Source organism: Pagrus pagrus (assembly GCF_965226575.1).
Source record: "Pagrus pagrus genome assembly, chromosome: 24".
Lineage (NCBI taxonomy): Eukaryota > Metazoa > Chordata > Actinopteri > Spariformes > Sparidae > Pagrus > Pagrus pagrus.
In genome coordinates this window covers 5,460,963-5,481,978 of record NC_140206.1, presented here as the reverse complement: position 1 = coordinate 5,481,978, position 21,016 = coordinate 5,460,963, and the positions used below count along the sequence as shown (strand labels likewise).

The window sequence follows — 21,016 nt, the reverse complement described above, 5'->3', positions numbered from 1 at the left end:
GCTCCTCCTCTCTCTCATAAACCACAGCAGAGTATACAGCGGCATACTAAAACAGAGCTTGAATTACAGCTTTAATGCCACTTGTGTTCGGTGACGCAGAACGGCTGAATCCACCGCCGCTGTGTTTCTCAAGCACCTGCAATAAATTCGCTTTGTGCTCATGCTGCATTTTTTAAAGAAAAAGCTTGAGTCATGCTTCCAGCGGGGGTCCGATGAGGTGACAGATTGGGAGCTGGCTTTTTGGATATGATGATACAACCAGCAAGTCCGGGACTCATAGGCTAATGAATTCGAGGATTAGTCAGCACCAGTTTGTTTTCCCGTAGAAGCAGGCGATGCTTAGTTTGTTATCCGTCACGCTGCAGAAAAACAAGTTAGTGTGACATTAAAAAACTGCAGTGATGCGGGCCAGGTTTGGAGGCTGCACGCTTCATCGTTGAGACACCAAACAGAAGTGAAATTTCCTGACCAGCTATGAAAGCTCCAAATCTGGATGAAGGGGTCCAGGCAGATTACACCCAAGCCTACGATGATCCCATTCGGCTAATCCCGATCATAGTGAGTTGGCTGTGCCCCGATCTCACTGCTGGGGGCGGGGCGGGGCGGGGGGGGAGCAGGCAACAACCGGCTTCACAATGAGATTGACCTACCTCCTAATTTGGGATTAGACGTAAGAGAATACATCCTGTGATGACGAGACGCACCGGTTTGGTCAGAGAAAGTGTCGCTTCAGTCACTGAAACACTGAACAAATGTTACTGTTTTACAGTGAAAGACCAACAATAAACAAGCTGTTCTCAGAGGAAAACACTGTCTGAAGCTAGAAAGGTGGCAGGGTCCGCCAAACATAAACAAAGTAAAACAGTGTGAAATTGTTTTGTCCTTTAAGGTCAGCTTATTTATTCGGTTTATTCAGTCACGAAAACAGCTTTTTTTATATCGTCTGTTTAGGCTTCTGATTAAAATATCTTCCCCAAAACTACATAGTGCACCTTTAATGTCAGAAACAGTGGACTCTTGTTCTGCAGCATCACTTATCTACCAACGGTATGTCCAATCTTGAACTGTCCATATGTCCTGCTCAAACAAAATGTGTAATCTGGTGACGTCCAGCCTCTCTGTGTCTGTCGACAGTTCAGTCGTACGAGATTTGGCGTTAGCGCGCAGACTAGCATCTGCTCTCTGGCAGCGGAGGCTGAGGGGAGATTAGATGTTAGCGTCGATGCTAGCAGGCTCTGCAGCTCCGGTCCAGGCCTCGCTCTCTAATCAGTGCTGGCAAAAGGCCTCCCTAAAGGCGGCTGGCGTTGACAGGACTGTCTGCGCCTCGTCGACCTCCGAGTCTCACCCTCCCAAGCCTCCTGTTTTTTCCCCATCCTCCTCATCTCTTTGCCCAAAAATCCAATCTCCCGATACAAACACAGAGCGGCCCGGATCGTCACGAAACACTGATCCCTCTGAACAAACGTGAAAATGATCTCATAATTCAATTTGACACCGGGATTATTTGGTCGATGCCATTTTAAATGTCTCATTTGCTTTCTTTAAACATCACCCAGTCCCTGACGCTGACAGGTTGATTACAGTCCCACACTGATGGCTCTTTCCACCCCCCGTCCCCCCGACACAGGACAGGCTAATGAAGGGACCGGGAGAGGATGTGATGTGGGCTGGCTCGCTCTACTCCGTCTCCTCCTCTAATTTTTAAAGTGGTTTTGGGAACCGTATGACTGAATCCTTTATGATTCAGCCTCACACCAACCTCAGTGGTCTCTGTGAGGTTTGGCGATCGTGTTGGGGAGTGTCTCTTGACATCAGTCTGGTCATGCTGGTTTGTTTTAGTGGGTTAATTTATTTCCTGTCTGCAGGATGGGTTCAGAAGTCGTTGTTAATACAACACTAACATCCCAGGTGTATGTTGATGGAGTTTTCTGTCACTGTTATCATGATTCCTCCAGTTAATGCTGTCCATCATATCAATATAGATCCAGGATAGTATCTAGTACAGTATACCTACGCCTCCACCTAGTCCTATATCCCCCGATTTAGCTTAGCTTAGCTTTTTAGAGAAAAATAGCTAGTTATTTACCTGCTAAAGACTAATCTACAACCTTTTCTACATATCAAAATGTCCTCTAATATATTGATTTAAAAGAAGCGGATATGCTACGACAGGCGACCACGAACCACCCACCCGAAATAATTAACGTTAGCTAACTAGCAAAAATTATTTGCATTAGCTAGCCAACAGCCCATTCATTCTGAGCATTTTCCACTTGCTAGCTTCGTGCTAAGTTAGTATCCGTTAACGTTCCAACCAGTTATCGATGGGGCACTTCACTTCAATGAAAACAATGTATAGATTTCTGTTTATATAAATGTGGTTGCACTTTTTCGATCCCTAATCTTTGCATTGACATGTAATAAAACAGAAGAAGGTAAAAAAATAAACAAAGTGGTAATAAGCTATTAGACTTAAACTGAAGATTTAACTGAAAAATGTGACGCTGAAATTTTCAAATTAGCTCAAAAAGCTAATGTGATGCTAGCCAAATTAGCTGGAGTGTCTCCACCCTGGCTGTCCAAGAAAACTCAAAAACTTGATTTTATACTTAAAGGCCATAACTTTTAAAGGTTACCCACTCAGTTCCTCACTTGATGGCCAGTGTGGAGAGAAGGAACGATCGCAGCGATCAATGACGCTTCACCAGGCGCGTGGCATCAGAGTAATGTAGCCTTTAAAATCCAAATCCGTCCTCTAATTTGTATTTTATGTTGATTTATCCAGCTTTTTCCACATTTGCACCCATTCATCCCTCCTCATAATTTCTGTATTTATTCACAACTTTGACATGTGTGGTGCTGCGAGTGATGGATGGCTAAAGACCGGGCCCATTGTCAGCCTCTGGACTATAAATATTTCTTCACTTCATGTGGTTTGAGGTCGGAGCGATTAGGCTTCCAGCAGTCAGCGCTCGCTGCTACCGAGTCGTACGCTCTCGCTCGGCTCGTCTGGCCTCTGCAGTCTCTTTCTCCCTCTTTTTTCCCCCCTCGTTCCCCTTTCCCTGCCTTTGTTTCAGCGCCGCTGCTGCAGTTGGCCATGCCTGCAAATGAGCACCGGGGACAGAGCAATTATTCAGCGTCGGGGGGGCAAACCCCTGCACCCCTTTCCTTCGCACACACCACAAATACACTCCCCCCTGTCATGTTTGAGTGTTTCATGCATTCATAATGTGGACGTCTTTTGCGGACACAAAGAGGAGAGTGAAATATGCTTCTGGAAATTTTAGAGATTCATCTTGGAAATCAATTCCCTCAGGGGTGGATGAGCTCAAACATGAATTAATGCGACGGACACAAACATACACACATTTTCTTCTAGCTCAGACGTCGCTCCCATCCCCCCCCAGCACCACCAGCACCACCGCCACCCTTCCCCGATTGCAATGGAGACACTGGTTTGGTTGCAGAGCGAGTGCTAGGGGAAGGAGAGTCGAGGAGGGAGGGAGGGAGGGAGGTGGAGATCTACGTGAGACAGCATGCTGGTTGGCTCGGTGTGTGTGTGTGTGTGTGTGTGTGTGTTTGTGTGAGCTGCAGCAGTGTGCTCGCCGGCTCGGCTCGCCGGCGAGAAAGCATCAGCCGTCGCTGTCAGTGTGGCGCTGCCCCTACGACTCCTGTTCGCTCTTTTTTCTGCCCCTCATCCTTATTCCTTTGTGCTCTTGTCTTTTCTCCGCAGGAGCCGCTGCCTTGCCCCCACATCGCGTCCTCAGAAGCTGGAGTGTCTGCCTTCACCCCGCCAGGTAAGACGTTGTGCTTTTTCCCTCGAGAGGCAAGCGTGTGTCGCTTAATTGCTTCGAGAATGAGCTCGGGAGTCAGTTTTTTATCGCACGATTAAAAAGTATCCCCCCTTTTGTTGGGAGAAACCGGGAGCAAAGTGCCATCTTCCCTTTTCTGTTTCAGTTTCGTCATCTTTAATCGGTGTTTCCTCTCCGCTTTTTGTTTGCAGAGATTTCTAATTATCCAAGATGTTTATCTGCTGACATACTCGAGCTCACTGATGTTGTGGTAAAGCCAGGGGCTTGCTTCTCTGTTTTGATGGCCTTTAGTCTTTGTGACGTATCTCGTCTAGACACTGCTGATTATTCACCCGGCCGGACAGCACGGATCACCTCGAGGAGGAGTGCTGCTGAAGCAAAATAACAACCCTGATCTCCAGTAAGTTTTGCTCTTAAGGAACAAAACATGATTTCAGTTGGAAGTAACGCCGATTGTGATTGCGATTAGAGGCCGTGATGGCATGTGGCCGTTGGTGGTTAGCGACTCATAGCCAACAGATTGTTGGTGGTTTCTCCGTGGGAGTGACACCAAGCTGAGCGAGACCGCGGGACATATTACTCTGCCTGTCAGCGCCGGCTGAGCTGGCTGTCACAAGTTCGCGGACGGCTGGCTCGGGAGGAGTTTCGGGGCGGAGGGGGAGGTTTTGATGTGAGCAGGTGGCGATGATGATGCCGACAGTGGCTTCCTGTCTTTCCCCCTTTTCTCCCACCCTTTCTTTTCTTCTTCCCTTCCCACTCTTGTTTATTCCTCCCTCTGCATGTCCCTGCCTTTATCTGTTTTGATCTGTCAGCTGTCTCCCACCCACCCCGTCCCACCCTTCTGTCTCTGTCTCACATTTGGTTTTTGTCTTCCCCTTTTACCAGGATTGTACAGGAATGGGGTCAAACGGGATCAGTCGTACTTTTCTAGCTCCATCCAAGGGGGACTTTAAACAATACAAACACCTGATGAGTGCTACAACATGATGTTAAAATGATGTAAGACTTGATTTAGACACTCTTTTCTTTGGAAAATATAAAATGCTATGGATCTAAAACAGGTTGATCAAGAAAGTAGGCTACCATTTTCTTCGACCTGGGTCTGACTGCCAATAAATATATGAATCAGTATTTTAATTTAAACCAACTTGATATTTTATCAGCATATAGCTCACTTTTAGCATAATTAGCTACAGCAGCTACCCTTCTTTTCCATACTCGTTACATTTAAAAGTAGTTACAGCTGTGTAGTTGTGTACTTAATGACAAATGGCTGGTTATGTCATGTGAAAGCTAAAGATATCAAATAAATCGATCCTTTTGGCAGCTTTAAGACTTCTGCTAAGCTAATGTTAGCTAACGTTACACAAGCTAACGTTATCATTTCAAACAGTCTCTGCTGCTCAGCTGTGAATATCCGAAGATCCTCGTTAAAGTGATTCAGATGAGTGATTTAATAGTCTAATTGTAATTTTGAATGTTATTTGCGATCTGCTAGCTTAAGCAATGCCAGTCTCCCGTTACAGTAGCTAACAATATAACTTGCTACTCTTAATGTCCGCAGATCCTTATTGAGTTGGTTGATATATTTATGTGACCTCTTTAAGAAATAGTAAATCGGACTCTGACTATTATGCACTACCTGCTAGCTTTAGCAGCTTTCTGTCTCCCCTTTTTCCTGCTGAGCTAATATTAGCTAACGTTACGGTAGCTAACATTATGTCCGAATATCTAAAGTAAGGTGAGGCAGTGCTGCGCCGTGCTACACTGAAAACAGAGCTGATTGGGGACGATGGACGAAGGAGCACAGAGCAAAACCGTACATGCAACCAGTGGAAAAGGGTGATACATCTTATAAAATGTAAAAAAAAATTGAGCAGCTTTGACTCTGCCCTTCATTTTGTGGAGAGTAATTGGGTGCAAGGAGGTTGCAGGCTAGCGACAGACATTTTATGTTTCAAGGGGGCACGCTGTCGGTTTATTCTGCCTCCCAATCCATTCCTGTCAGTCTGCAGCACATGTGTTTGTATCTATGACTGTGCTAGAAGTCACCACGGTGTCCGTCACATCTCGACATGCCCCCCGTTTCACCTCTAGCCCCTTCTCCGTCTATCTATCTCCGTCTCCGTCTGCCTTGCATGGTTGCCGGGCAGCGCCGAGGCGAGCTGTCTTTTCCTGGGAGCCGGCTTCGGATGACACGCCGTGGCGTAGGAGTGGAGGATGAGGGGGCAAGCGCGTCCTCTCCCTCTCCGTGTCCTCATTTCTGGGGTCACAAACGGAGTCCTGCCCCCCCCTCCAGTCATCCTCCACCTCCTCCTCTCCCACTTTATCCCTGCGTCTCTTCCAGTTCTGCCAAGCTCATGCCCTCGGAGCAAGGTCGTTGTTTGGCGCAGAGGTTGGGTTAACCAACTGTTGCGGCGCCTGCAGGGAAAAACTGTGGGTGAGAGGGACATTGTTGTGGAGTCAAAATCGCCCCTGGGTCCAACTGCTGTTTGTCAGCAAAGGCATTTGAAATGCAATGGAGATAAATGTAGGTGTTACAGAGACGGCGAGTGTGATAAAAGCAGGCATTGTTTCTGTCGCTTTCCCTCCTTCACTTCTCCAACTGTCAGGATCTGAAACAGAAACGTGAATCGCTGTATTCCTGGAATGCACACATGTAGTCGCGTTATACGTAGGATCCAGTGTTTTTTTTCCAAGATTGTTTTTTAACCTTCAAGGCATCTGATGCCGATCACAGATGAATATGCAATGTGCGTCATCAGCGGAGGGAAACTGTACCAGAAAGGGTCGTCGAAGTCGATTTGACAGAATGCCCCGAAGTGCATGTTGACAAGTGATACTTGATGTGTCCGCAGCTGGATGTCAATGTGCTGACAAAGATGAGGTGAGCCGCAGAGACAGGTGCAGCTGAGTAGAATAGACAGCATGTCATTTCGGGTCGATGTAGGAAAGTCGGAGGATCCTTTGAAAGAGATCGAGTGACCTTGAGATCATACGTGATGAAGTACGGATTACTGAAAAGTGGCGTTCCTGATTTGTTATCCATTAAGACCATCAGACCCGAAGCGTGTCTAAACATTTGACATGCAGTAGAGGCTTAATGAGCTGATGTATAATTAATGCACCAACTGTTGAATACCCCAAGGAAAAATAAAGTAGCACACATAAATGGTCGGAGCAAAATTCACTTATCTCAATTTTTGGCAATTTATTCTGGCCATGTCAGCAAACATGCTAATGTTTTGACCTACTGGCCTTTATCTGAGAGTTGTTTTACCTCAACCAACAGGGTTATGTTTTCACCAATGTCCGTTGGTTGGTTGGGTGGTTAATTGCGTGGGTGGGTGGTTGGTTGGTTGGTTGGTTGGTTGGTCGTTCGGTTGGTCGGTTGGGTGGGGGGTTGGGTAGATAGTTGGTTGGTCGGATTGTTGTTTGGGTGGTTGGTTGGTTGGTTGGTTGGTTGGTTTGTTGTTTGGGTGGTTGGTTGGTTGGTTGGTTGATTTGTCGGTCGGTTGGTCGGTTGGGTGGTTAATTGGGTGGGTGGTTGGTTGGTTGGTTGGTTGGTCGGTCGGTCGGTTTGTTGTTTGGTTGGTTGGTTGGTTGGTTGGTTGGTGGGTTGGTTTGTTGGTCGGTTGGTCGGTTGGTTGGTCGGTTGGTTGGTTGGTGGGTTGGTTTGGTGGTTGGTTGGTCGGTTGGTTGGTTGGTTGGTTGGTTGGTTGGTTGGTTGGTTTGGTGGTTGGCTGGTCGGTTTGTTGGTTGGTCGTTTGGGTGGTTGGTTGGGTGGGTGGGTGGTTGGTTGGTTGGTTGGTTGGTCGGTTGGTTGGTTGGTTGGTCGTGTGGGTGGTTGGTTGGTCGGTTGGGTGGTTGGTTGGTTGGTTGGTTTGTTGGTTGGTTGGTCGTGTGGGTGGTAGGTTGGTTGGTTGGGTGGTTTGTCAGCAGCATTACACAAAAACTCCTGAAAAGATTTCCACGCAACTCGGATGGCGGATGGTTCTCAGCCCAGAATAGACCCCTTGAACTTTTGGTTGGGGATCCAGATAAAGAGATGGATCCAGGAATTGTATCTCAACTTTCTTTAACATGGCGAGCTAGGGTGTTTTTAACCATTTTCATTAATCTTCCAGGAAATAATGCACGGATCTTGATCAACAAATCTGGCGTATTTAGGTGGCAGGTATCTATGAGCTACAATAATAATCAGAATCTAGTAGATTTAAATATGTTTTATTTGATATCGGATTAGGCTTGATTGATTTAAATGGGACTTGGTCTTGGCGCTCTACTGCGTGCCTTCTAGTATCCTTTTTTGCATTGTATAATGACAATTACATCGTGAATGTCACAAGCTAACACTGCAGACACAATTATATTGTATAAACTGACCTGGATCTACCACCTAACAGCTGCAGCCGACCCTAAAAATGTTATATTTTGCACTTTTTCAGCCGCTTCACATTCTTGAGGCTGAAAGTAATAAAATCATAGCTTACAGGCCCGATTTTTGGCCGCCTTGTCCTCTCATGTTGATTGATGAATATGTGTGTAATGCTCCGAGGCCACTGAGAAACCTACATGTATATAACCATGAACCAGTTCTCCCACCCGTCTCCACTCTTAAGTGCAGCTGTCGCCTCGGGGCGTAAAGATCTGCACCTGGTTCCTGCCTGGTTTACATAACGCGGCGAGGAAAAAGTGCTGCTCGCATGTGTTTGAGCTTGCAGTGAGCGCTTTTGGTTTTTTAAATCTACAGTACGAGGCATGTGGCTGCAGTTTTAGACCATTGATGTGCCCTGAACTGGACACCATGTTCCCAAGACGATGCTGGATTAGAAATTGTTCATGTGGCCGTCACGCTACAGGACGAACATCAGAGTTGTTCTCTCGCCGAGACGGCCGACTCCCTGCACACATGAACGCTACAATGACATAGCTATTTGTGACCTTTTAAGATCTTTATTAATGATAATGCATTACTTTTTTATGAGGCTTTTTATTCCCTCATAAAAAGAACCTTGTCCCACAGTCCTGCAGTTGTTTTGCATTCTGTTTTAACATAGTAAATAAGATTAATATGAGTCCTCTGAGCGTGAAGTTGGAAACATTATACAATATAAATTTCTAGGAGACAGGTTTTAATTATCAGACATTGTTTTCGATCTGATCCCGGCAGCATTTGGGGGCTCACCTCATTACCCTGCTGCACAGTGCCCTCTTTACATCCACGCCACAGTCGCACTCGTTGTTTGTCTGGTGTCTGTGCTCTCTCATGCTCATCCCTGCTCTATTCTTTCCCTCGGATTAATTAACGAGCCTTCCTCCCGGCAGAGATTTTGCTCATTAGCCCTTCTGTAGTCGGTGCAAAGTCTGGAGGTGTACGAAAAAAACGGCGTCGCCTCCCTCTCTGCACACCTGTAAGATCGCACCGAGTCCTCGGAGGCCGCCGAAGAATAGAGGAGTCAGGACTTCACGGAGAGCCGTGATTAGAAAAGGGCGAACTGAATCACAGATGCAATTACTCAGTGGGTCACAGCGAGAGAAGTCGGTGACGACGCTAATGAGGAGCCATAAACGCTTAATCTGAAATGGTGATGAACGCTCAAATGACGCGGAAGAATAGTACAGAGTCGACAATATAAATGCAGTTTTCAGTGAAGATTGGTTTCATTATCGCAGCAGCTATTAAGAAAATTAACAAAATAATGCTTCTTAATTATGTTTTATTTTGAAATTGATTATATTTCAGACACACTGGTATATTCCTCACCTCGACTACAACTCCTCGTGGCTTTGATGTATGAAACATGCATGTGTTTGTGTGTCTGTTGTGTGAGGCCGAGCGCCGGCCGGAGGGAGTGTGTCTGGGGAGAAAGGAGGCTGTCTGGGTGAATTATGGATGAGGAGAAGGGGGCGAGGGCCACGTTCAAAGGAGGGGGGGGAAGCGGAGACCTCAGACGAAAAGGCCCTGTCAAGTGTACTGACTGGACCCCCTGGTCGGACCCAAACAGACTGCAAGCACAGAAAAACAAAGCAACGGCCATGTAGCATCCCCTTTTGAACCCCAGTGATTTAAAGTAACACAATCATACTTCCTGTCTTGCACCTGCTGTAGGTTGTCGGAGTAGTGCTGGAAACAGAACTAAGTCTTCAAGTGACATAACACAGCCTCTGGCAGCCATATTCGATGTCCTCAGGAAACTGGGGCTACGTTACTGGCACTCTAGTTAGCTAATAGGCCATCATCAGGCCACCATCAGCCCAACAACCATGAAATTGCGATACGACTGCCAACTGTGACTTTGATAACATTGCAAAAGTTAAAGCTGTAAAACAAAAAACTTGCCAGCCACCAGTGGCGGATGTATTCATCCAATCGCCAAACTAACAAGTTAAGACCAAAAACTGTCACTGAAAGCAAACCATCGAAAGTTGTGTCAAGATGTAGGAAATGCCCGACACTGCTTCATCCATTTTTGTCTGAACTTTGGCATCGGACGTGAAGGTATTCATGCTTTTAACGACACGTCGGCATGATGGCTGCCTCGCGTATCCCTTGTCGGTTTGGAGCAAAGGTCGTGAACGTCCTCAGCAAGTATGTCAACAACTACATTCACAACGAAGCCGGTTATCGAAGTGTGTCTCCTGCCTTTAGCACCATAATCAGTCTATAGCTTGTCCTGTTCTTGCATATTGCGATGATTGATGCAGTGTTTTCTGTGTGTTCTGCCTCCTAAATCCTGAGTACGCTTACGTCTGAAACTGAGATTTGGATAATTAACATTCTGCAGGATGAGCGCAGACAGAGATCAATGCACCATAATTAAAGGATTGTCTGTGATGCAGAACACAACAAGATCCTTCTGGAAACGTTTTTCTGTGATGTCCCCCCCCTTTATCTCGTCTCATGGCTCGTTTTCGGCGAAGTTCAGCAAGTTTATCGGGCCTTTTAGCGCAGAGCTGAGATTAGGATTCATTTCCTGTTTGCCTCGTCTCTGATGATGAAGTCAAATCTGTGGATTAGGTCAGCCTCTGACCTCCTTCTCCTTCTTCCCCTCCTTCCTCTTTCCTTGACTCTTCCCTTCCTCCTCCCCTCTTCGCCTTCTGTTTTGACCCATTTGGCCTCGGTCCTCCTGGGAGGAACGCAAAGGTCACGGCGAATGTCAGGCAAGAAATGCGTCGTCAACTGTGTTCCCGTTTTCCAGAGTCTCAAGACAAATTGCTTGTTTGTTCAACCCCTGCGCCCACTGTTTGTGCCCGGCCATTAAACATCGACCCACAGGATGCGCCGGTGGAGCTGATGGTCATCTCGGGTGGCTGACAACAATCGTCAGCGTTTTATCCCGAAAGAGCTGCAATTAATGAGTTTGGAGATTAGATATGACACGCTGCAGATAGTTTTATCGTAATCAGATTGTTAGTGCAAGAAAAAAGGTGAAAGTGATCAAAAAGAAGTTAATTATTATCAGGAATTCACTCATTAATCTGTTATTTTCACTGATTACAGTTAACTTGCATCAGCCTGTTAATTAGTTTTCTTACAAGGATCACAAGCTTTTGGGAAAACAAAGAAGATGTAGATGAATTGTGTCCATCGAGACTTTGGTTTCATAACAGGCCGACTGCTGCGACAGTTAAAAGCATAGTTTTCAGTGCAATGCTTCTATTCTTATCACGCTCCTGATATTTTTGGGCTGGGCGGCAACTACAAATCTCTCTACGTCTTCCTCTCCTCATCCATTTCTCTCTTTTTTTCTTCCCTGACTGGCTCCATGAAGAGACGTTACTTCCTGTGTGACCTTGGTTTGTCTTTTTTTCCCGCTCACTATTTTCTCCCCTCTCCACTTCCTGTCTAAACTGTAATATCACCTCTCTTCCTCGTAGAGAACGATTTATGACAAATTATAGGAAAAAACTTATGTGGAGAGACAAAATAAAGATGTGTTTGTTCAATCGGTTCTGGAGGCTTCACACTGTTAAGGTTTTTCATTCCTTCAAATTAAAAGACTGTACCAACAGTGGTTTTGCATGTTTTAGTCCATTGAAGACAAATTGCACATGTTGTTTTGTCATTGAAATGTATGGAGGCCCTGAAGTGATCTGAGCAAAAATAAAGATTTCTGGTGCAGAACATTTAAAACTCACCAAACTCATGCATATCAGTAACTTTCAGTAATCTATCATCTCTGCATTTGCCTTGGACACCATCCTACTGACCTCTATAGTTCATCATATAGTTCAGCATTTCCAGAAATAGATTTATTTGCTTTTCTTGCTGAAAGTTAGACAAGAAGATTGATACCAATATTGTATATTTGTCAGATATAAGGCTATAGCTAGCTTTTTTAGCTTAGCTTAGCATAAAGACTGGTGCAAAACATTTAAAACTCACCAGAAACTTATTTTCATGCATATCAGTAACTCATAACAGAAACTCTGCATGTTTAAGACCATTGAAAAATGTGCCTGTTTTCTTGTCATTGCCAAACTTTTTAAAAGACATGTATGGAAGCCCTGAGGCGACATTTGCAAAGAAAATTTTTTATTTAATATTTAAATCTCACCAAAAACGCTCATGCCTATCAATAACTTTCAGTTATGCATAAAGATCTGTGTTTTAAAGTGATCTCTTTTGCAATTAAGACAACAACGCCTCATAAATTAAGAAAAAAAACATGAAATCAGTCAATCAATCCATAAGAAACTGTAATTAAGTAACACGATTTCTGTTAAGTGTTTGTGACTTGAAGCTAATGGGCTTAAAGAGTCTTAACCACCTCTGTGGTCCCTTAAAAAACATTCTTGGAAACAGTAAATCAGTGTAATATCCAGCCAAAGCTTTGATATTATGAGTATGAAAGCTTTGGCTACATTACAGCTGATATACTGCCAAACCAGCGCTCTGGATTCTGATAAATAACTTTCTGACTTATTTTTTCTTTCCTTTTATCAACCCCAGCTTCCTTTCCTTTCCTTTCCTTACCCCCAAACAACTGTCAATTAAAAGACAAAGAAAATGATACAGCTACAGTATGGAGGATGTTTGGTGTCAACAATGCTCCACAATAAAACAATTAAGCTTAATTTTAAGCATGCGAGTACAATTATGAAAAGCATGACCACAAATCGTATTAATAGCAGAAGCATAAATATAAAAAAATTAGTCTAAAAGGGCAAGAAACATGACAAAAAACATGTTTTTTGAATTTCTGTTATCACTAGGGGAAATTGAAGGCAGATGGTAACATGATTACCCAAACTATTCATTGTATATTGGTCGATTATGTCTCTTTGCAATAAATCTGAATTGTACTTTAGTAGAAATCCTCGTCTTTCCTCCTTTGAGTATTCTGCTTCCTCTTCTTTTCTTACCCCAGGCCTCTTTTTTTCTCCTCTCTAATAAATCAACCTCCTTCCTGTTTAGAGGATCTCTGCTGCGTCCCTCTATACCTCATCCTCTATCTTTTTCTCTCTCGCTCTGTCCAACTGCCTGTTTTGGCGCCAGAACCCCCTGACGGCCCTTTCACACTGTTTTAATGTTAACAGGACGCTCTGTTTTTCTACCTCCCTGTAGTCCCAAAGCAGAGTAAATGTGCAAGTCTGTCTTTCTTCATGGCAGGGCTTTAGCCTCAACTCATCCTCCCCCCTGGCTCAGCCCCAACGGACAAATCCAAGAATTTCACCAATCTTAAAAACACTAGTGGAGTCAGTCTAGTTGGAACAAAGATGTGAAGCTCACTTGTAATCACTTGTTTATGAAAACAGTCACTTTGATTTCTAATCTGCATTCGCCTTGGACACTATCCTTCTGACCTCTAAAGTTCAACATATAGTTCAACATTTTGGGAAATACATGTATTTGCTTTCTTGCTGAGAGTAAGACAAGAAGATTGATACCAATATTGTATATTTTGTCAGATATAAAGCTATGGCTAGCTTTTTATCTTAGCTTAGCATAAAGACTGGAAACAATGGGGAAACCGTTAGCCTGTTTCTTATCAGACAACATGTAAAGTTCACTACTTAACGTGTTATTTAAAGTTTGATTCATTTATATAAAAACTGGAATGAAAAAATTATAATTTGCCATGTCAAGAAGTTGTTGCTTTAGCAAAAACAAAATAGTTTGGTACTTAGCCTAGCCGTACAGAAATATTATAAGATGGATTATGTTACCGTTTGACAGAATGCTGGCAGTTTCCCTTTTTTCTTGTCTTTATGCTTAGCTAATATGACCCCTGTAGTCACACTTAATGTTTCTCATTATCTTTTTTATTCTGTTTAAAGACATATGTTTAAAAATGTTTTTTAAAAATATATTTTTTTACATATAAGGCTATAACTTGTAGCTGGTTAGCTTAGCTTAGCATAAAGAATGGAAACGGGGGAAACAATTAGCCTGGCTCTGTTCAAAGAAAATCTCAAGCTCAGTAATAACCATGTTATATTTGTTTGTGTAACCTGAAAGCTGAAACCAGACAGCTTCCCCCTCATTTCCAGTATGCTAGGCTAAGCTAACTGGCTGCTGACTCCAGCTTTGTATATGTGGTACAGATGTTAAACTGGTATAGATATGCTCATGTAATTATTGGTAAGAAAGTAAATAGGCTTAATTAAAGCGCATATTTCCCAAAATGTAGAACTATTGCATTAGTGCCAATCCACACAACTTCCCAGTAGTCCAAATGGATAATCAAATGGTGGAAAAACACAATACTATTGTTTCTTTTGTGAGAAATTTCCAACAATAACATATAATGTCATCTTCGCTTACAGTATGTAACAAAATAAATTAAAAACATGACAAGAAAAAGAAAAATGTAATAATGTGAACAATGCTCGGGAATAATGCCGTTAATTTCGATTCAAAACATGCAAGTCCAATTATAAAAATTAATTAACATGAAGTGCCTGACGCAGTCCTGCGATGACACTCATGATGCAGTCAACAGAAAGGCATTTACATGTGTATGCGCTCGCAGACGCTCAGGCACACGCTGAATAGATTAGATTGTCTTGGCTTTGTTGTTGTGTTCAGCCCATCAGAGGGGCTTAAAAGAGACGAGGCCACACTGAGGTTTGGATTAATGCTGCTGGTGACGGAGCTAAGCTGCTGTGTGCATGCACGGCTCATGCACGGTTGTGTTTAACACATAAGAGGTGTCTTGTAAGAACCCTCATTTGATTCTGGGCTAGCCAGACTGGATTCAGAGGTTAGCGCTTAAAGCTATCTGTGAATTAAAGAGGGTTAAGACCCAATGACGCAACACTGTTTTTATCGATGTGTTGACATGTCTTCCCTCTTTTTCCATTCAGGTCTGAGCAGACGCCTCACCTCAGCAGTTGCCTGTTTCATCCATAAGTGAAGACAGCTCTTCAAGGTAGGTAAGCTAATGGAAAAACAAAGATGTGATTAATCAAGAGTCTACAGCAACGCTAGCATCTCTGTGAGGCTGTACTGTGGCGTAGCAGAGAGCTAAACGCTAACGAAAACACAGATGTGAATAAATAAGTGTCAACAACCATGCTCGCAGCTCCGTGAGGCTACACCTAGGCATAGCGGTGAGCTAAAAGCTAACGTTTGTATGATTAAATAATTCTTGCTAACGAATTAGAAATTTTGTTTTCTTCCTTCCAGCTCGTAGCAGCCTTTAGCTTAGCACGTGATGTGTACAGGCAAAACTACAGTAACGCCATAATATGGCTAAATCAAGAGCAGCAAGTTATTTATTACATAGCACAAGTTTTTTTCATCCATGTCACCTCTCGGTTTTCGTAATTTACCTTGTTAGCATGCTAACATTTGTCAGCTATATCCCAAGATAGTGGGATTCGTCATCTGGGAACCATGAATGTCTACACAAAATTAAATTTTTCCTTGGCAATACATCCCATAGCTGCAGAGTTAGTTTAGTCTGGACCAGCAGACTAATAGACAAACCAACACTGGTATCTAAATTACATTCAGAACCATGAAACCGATTGCAGATATTGTCTTTTTCTTGAATACAACGATTAAAGTCAGATATTTCTGCATAATACTTTCCCAAAAGAAGAAACTACCAACAACACAGGAGAAAACTTGCGCTTACTCATTAATGTAGTCTATAATGGAGATGTAAGAGCTGATAGAAATGGTGCCAAGCTGCCAGCCTGGCTAGATTGTGAGTCAGCCTTCATTTCAAAAGATTTTCGTGGCAGACAAAGAGGTTTATAGGAAACCAATCTCAAGGTTGTTTTATTATTGTATAACCATTAAACTGTGCAATCAACATTAACTTCTTCATGACTCTTCAAAACAAATAACTTGTCCATGCCATTGTAAAGAAAAAGCTCAAACATGGAGGTCTGGACTGCTGCCAGACGGTATACTATGCACTACTTCTACTCCATGACATTTCACACTCAGTTTTCCCATGACTCATGGGGCCCGGGGAGTCAGATCTAAGTGGCTGCACTCAGCCAGATGATTAGCTTGGCTGTTCGCGGATATGTAATAGAGGGAGAATTATGCTCGGCAACATGTGGGAAGCTAGAAGGGGACGATTGTTTGGGTTGATGTCATGCGCCAAAAAAAAAGCAGTCATTAACTCAGGAACTCCAATTTCATGTTTCGAGCTTTCCTTGTTTGACTTTTAAACGTTGTTTCAGTGAAGTCTTTATGTTTGTGTTTATATTTAGCGCATGTTAACAATGTGTTTGCTCCCAGCCGGAGACGTTAAGCTTTGTGGGGGGGTGTCAGTGAGGGGTTGATCTGAGCAGGGTGTGTATGAGCGTGCAGGGCGTGGGCTGTCCACAGTCATATAATCGGACGCGTGAAAATGCATCCAGGGAGACATGAAACACGGCGGACAGCTCAGCGCTGTGTGAAGATGTCCCTGTTTTTGCTCTTTTTATTTTTGCAAGAATTAGCAGGAATTATTATGCAGAAACAGCTGGTTGGATCTGAGCAACGGTCGTGTTTTTATGCCTCCGCGCCAGCAACAACCGTGGTGGGAAGCATTGTGTTGTCAGGTTGTACCTCCGTCCGTCCCATTCTTGTGAACACCGTATCTCAAGAACGCACAATGGGAATGACTCGAGGATGAGCTGAGTCGAATTTGGTAGCCAAAGGTTAGAGGTCAAGGTCACTGTAACCTCACGTAACACATTTTTCTCAAGAATTAATTCAATAATTCTACACAAATGTTTTAAAGGATGTGTCGGATCCTCCTGGAAAATTGCAAATATTTAAAACATTATCCAACACTGGAGGAAGGCAACATTGAAAACCCTTTATTTTAGTGGCTAAATCATTAAAAAAAAGCCAACATGTTGTATTTATCAAGACTCAAAACGACAAACAACTAGTTTGACATTTTGCTTGAGGAACGTTGATGAACGATCAACATAGTTGCTTAATCGATTATCGGCTGTTAATTTGAATTAACACTCTCATCACTTCAGCTCTAGTGTGTTAAATACATCAATATTCATTACATCAATCCAATCAGTCCAATTAAAGATGTATATTAGAGCGTCCAGACTAAAGGTTGAACTCTTTTGGGTCACATAAGAAGGCGATAGAAGGTACCAACGGAGATGTTTGTCTTGTTTATTTGGCTAGAATGATACTTGATGTCTTTTGAGGAACTGCTGGAGCGATCGCAATTAGATATTTATTTATTTTAAATGGCATAAGCCAAAAACTGTATAAAGTATTGCTTATTATATTGTATTAAAACTGCTGTACAGTGTAACAAAATGGTTCCCTTTGCATTCCCACTATAACTGTTATCATAACAGTGCTACATTAAGATACCATCCTCCATCAGCACCAGTCTAAAATTCCAAAATGACATCATGCAGCCCGACCAGCAACCAGCTATCAGTGTATTGATGAATTTAAATGGCTCGGCTCCCATTTGTGTCAGTGCAGTTAGGAACGACCCCCGGGGCAGCGCCCGGAGGATCCAATGACCTATTTCAGGATCCATAACGTGGTCAGAGTCGGCTCTGTGCAGCCGGCATCCTCTCCCGACCGCCACCCGGCCCCTCCTCCCATCATCACCATGGGAACAATGACATCAGCGTGGGGTGGGGCTGATGTGTGCCAGGAAGCATCTAGTCCTCTGATGAGATGGGAGGCTGGGAGGAAGCCGGCAGCGAGAGGAGGGGATAAATCTGTGTTGGGACGCAGCCGTCAGTTTGATTTATGTTCGACCTTAAATTGTCTTGAAAGGGGAAATTCAGTTTGTAGACGCTAGAAATACTCGCTGAAACCATCCAATATCCAATAATATCAATCAATTCATCACGAGATGACATTTAAACTTCAGGACGAGCAAAATTTGATTAGCAGGGATACAAGAATAACTCCGGATTAGTTCAGAGAAAGAAGAAACTACAGGCATTTTAGCTACCAGCTGATTGGATGTGACACGGTACAGCATGGCGAGGCAGTTAGAGGGATCTCGTCACGGTCGGCGCCTCCAGCAGACCGTCTAAATACTCACTCATCAGCAACACGTTGAGAACGATAGTACAGAACATTTCTGCAGAACCACAAATAAGTTCAAACCGAACGTTTCTTATGCCTCTGCTTAGGTTTAGGTCACAGTTTGGCTTAAAATACCTGTTTCACGATCAAGGATGGAAATGGTCCGACTTCCGGTGAAAAATACCCGGTTTTGGCGCCACAAAAGCGGCTGGTCTCCTTAAAAATATCCACTGGTGTGATTCAAACAGCTGTAATAACACCACCGTCCCCCCAATTTCTAAATCGACCTTGTGAATAAATGCCATGATGTTTTAGCCCACCCTCACCTCCAGACATCATGGTCGAGTCCACCAAGTCTTGAGATCAAACTAGAACTACTTTGTTGATGGGCTGTGGTTTGGGAGCAGTTGTCCACCGCTCAGAAGGTCTGGGGTTCAATCCCCGGCCCCTGTAGTCTACACGTTGAAGTGTCCTCGGGCAAGATACTTGCTTGCGATGTTACACTGTTGTCACAGTATCGGTGTTGCTTCCTTCAGATGGTCTGGCATGATTTTTCCTTGACCTGATTACCAGTTTTGGTTTTCACCCAATGAAAATTAACGTATGACGACGTAGATAACAGATTCTTAAGTATTTCGTTTCCAGTCATTTTATGGTTTTGCAGGAAATAATAAATCCCTGTAAGAAAAACCACACCTCTGTCATGTTTCACTCACATAATCTCCGTGTGCCTCTACTGCTGTCATTACGGTACTTAATCTGCAAGGGAGTGGATTCAGCCCCGGCACCTTAAATACATGGGCGTGTGTTTGGTGCGCGCCTCGCTCGTCATGCTTGTGTTCACCATATACACGCTTTCATTCACACTTGGCCGGCAGCGTTACGCTTCAATCCCCCACACGTCCTGCTGAGTCAACGAAACATAATCCAACCGTCTGCTGCTGCTGCTGCTGTGGAGGAGGAAGCCGCTGGATCCTGGGTTGATTACAGGTCACGGCAACCTTGAGTGTCCTACCGTCCTCCTCAGGGCCACCGGTTCAGTGTGACAGTCACACATCGTACACTGACTGTGCTTACATGGCTTGCAATACTGAGTTTTTTGATTCATATTCTCATTTACCTGCAACTAATCAGACAAACCAATAATTTTCATGGATGTTAAGTGTTATCAAGCAGTTGTCTCACAGTATTAGTCACAAAAATCCAATAAAATCATAGTTTAGGCCTGCAACTAACGATTATGTTCATTATCGGTGAATTTATGGATTATTTTCTTGGTTAATCGATCAACTGTTGGTGTTTAAAATGTCAGATTAAAGTTAAAAATGGTTGTCATAATTGGCGTACATGTTGGCTGATATGCAGTGATGGAATGTAACTGTACTTGAGTACAATTTTGATGTATTTGTACTTGAGTATTTCCATTTTCTGTTACTTTATACTCCCATTCCACCACATTTTCGGAGGCAAATACCAAACATATCTAAAATTAATGGAAGGTCAAGAACAGGAACTCAAACAAAAGGCTCGATTAATAGATTATTATAAGAAATACCTTCAAATTAGGACCATCCATGAAAACACAAAGGTTTTCAAACAGAGACGTACACACTTGGGCGCTCACACGGAGGATTAAGGCCAGGTTGGCCTACTGGGGCTGGCTGCCATCCTCCCTCCTAAATGGATGCTGACATTCCGATGTGAGCGGCGCTCCATGGCGGCGTGATGAGTGACCCAGATTGGGGGTGAGGTTGGTGGCGGCAGGCGGGGGAGGGAAGTGAGGTCGGATTAGGGATGTGGGGTGGGGTGGAGTCGGTGGAAGGGACGGATGCTGGGGCTGAAAGGTAGAGGGAAGTGTAACGGGGTTGGGGGGGAGCGTGCGAGACGTGCTGTCGAAAAACAAAAGAAAGAGGAAGAAAAAAAAGCTGAAAGCCCGGCGAGCCTCGAGGCCTGCCGCCACACCTTTTCTTCTGTGTGAGAGATCACGCTGGCACGTTCAATTTAGGAAATCAGTCCCGAGATGTAATGGGATTTGACAGTCCTTTTCTGACTCGCAGTGCTGTTGATTTAACCCTTTCAAGATCAGGACACCGTGATGGATGGCATGCTGAGAAGTCGCGGCGGCTATGTGCTAATGTGATAACCTCATTTTCGAGTTAAGTGTCGCAGCTTTAGCGTCTGTGTTTTGAGGTTGAGCTGAAGGTCGGTTTTACATGTTATCCTACTTAAGAAAAGAAATGTTTTGTTGTACTTTGTTAACTCACCACAAAGTAAACTGCACGATGACCTTCGAGAGTGTCTTAAAAAACGTATCCAACAGTGCAGAAAAATGTCCTGCCTCATCCGTGTTGTGTCTGGAAAACTGCCCATAATTCACTTCATCATTTTCACTCTTAACACAGTCAGACTGGTAAACCGCTATAAGGGAGAGACTAGCGAGGGCGGTGTCAGATCACGTTAACCACACCAGGATGACAGGGTGTGCCTGGAGAGCAAGGTCCCGAGACGGGGCACACCCAGACATCAGGAGAAAGATAAACAACACGACATGAGTTCAGCGCCTAAAGTTGCTAGAAGTGTTTATTCATTGTTGTATTAAACATTTACGACTATTGACTGCTGTTTGAGAGCAGCCGAATTGCCCCTCTGGGACAATTAAAAGTAAGGAAATAAGTAGCCTAAATTATTAATTTAAAGATAAATATTAAATTAATAGATCAGCCAATCT

General features: G+C 43.8%; 1 protein-coding gene across 8 annotated transcripts in view; it reads left to right on the top strand.

The window, feature by feature from the left end:
* LOC311253347 (uncharacterized protein) overlaps positions 1 to 21,016 on the top strand; it is a 67,188-nt gene that overhangs the window by 24,181 nt on the left and 21,991 nt on the right. For 5 of the 8 annotated variants that reach the window (XM_084347253.1, XM_084347254.1, XM_084347255.1 and 2 more), the window contains exons 2-3: positions 3,734 to 3,797; positions 15,126 to 15,190. The gene's annotated coding sequence lies outside the window, so the exon portion shown is untranslated. Of the gene's footprint in view, positions 1 to 3,322; positions 3,552 to 3,625; positions 3,645 to 3,733; positions 3,798 to 15,125; positions 15,195 to 21,016 lie in introns of those variants that run through there. The other 3 variants (XM_084347249.1, XM_084347250.1, XM_084347252.1) reach the window with 3 other exon arrangements.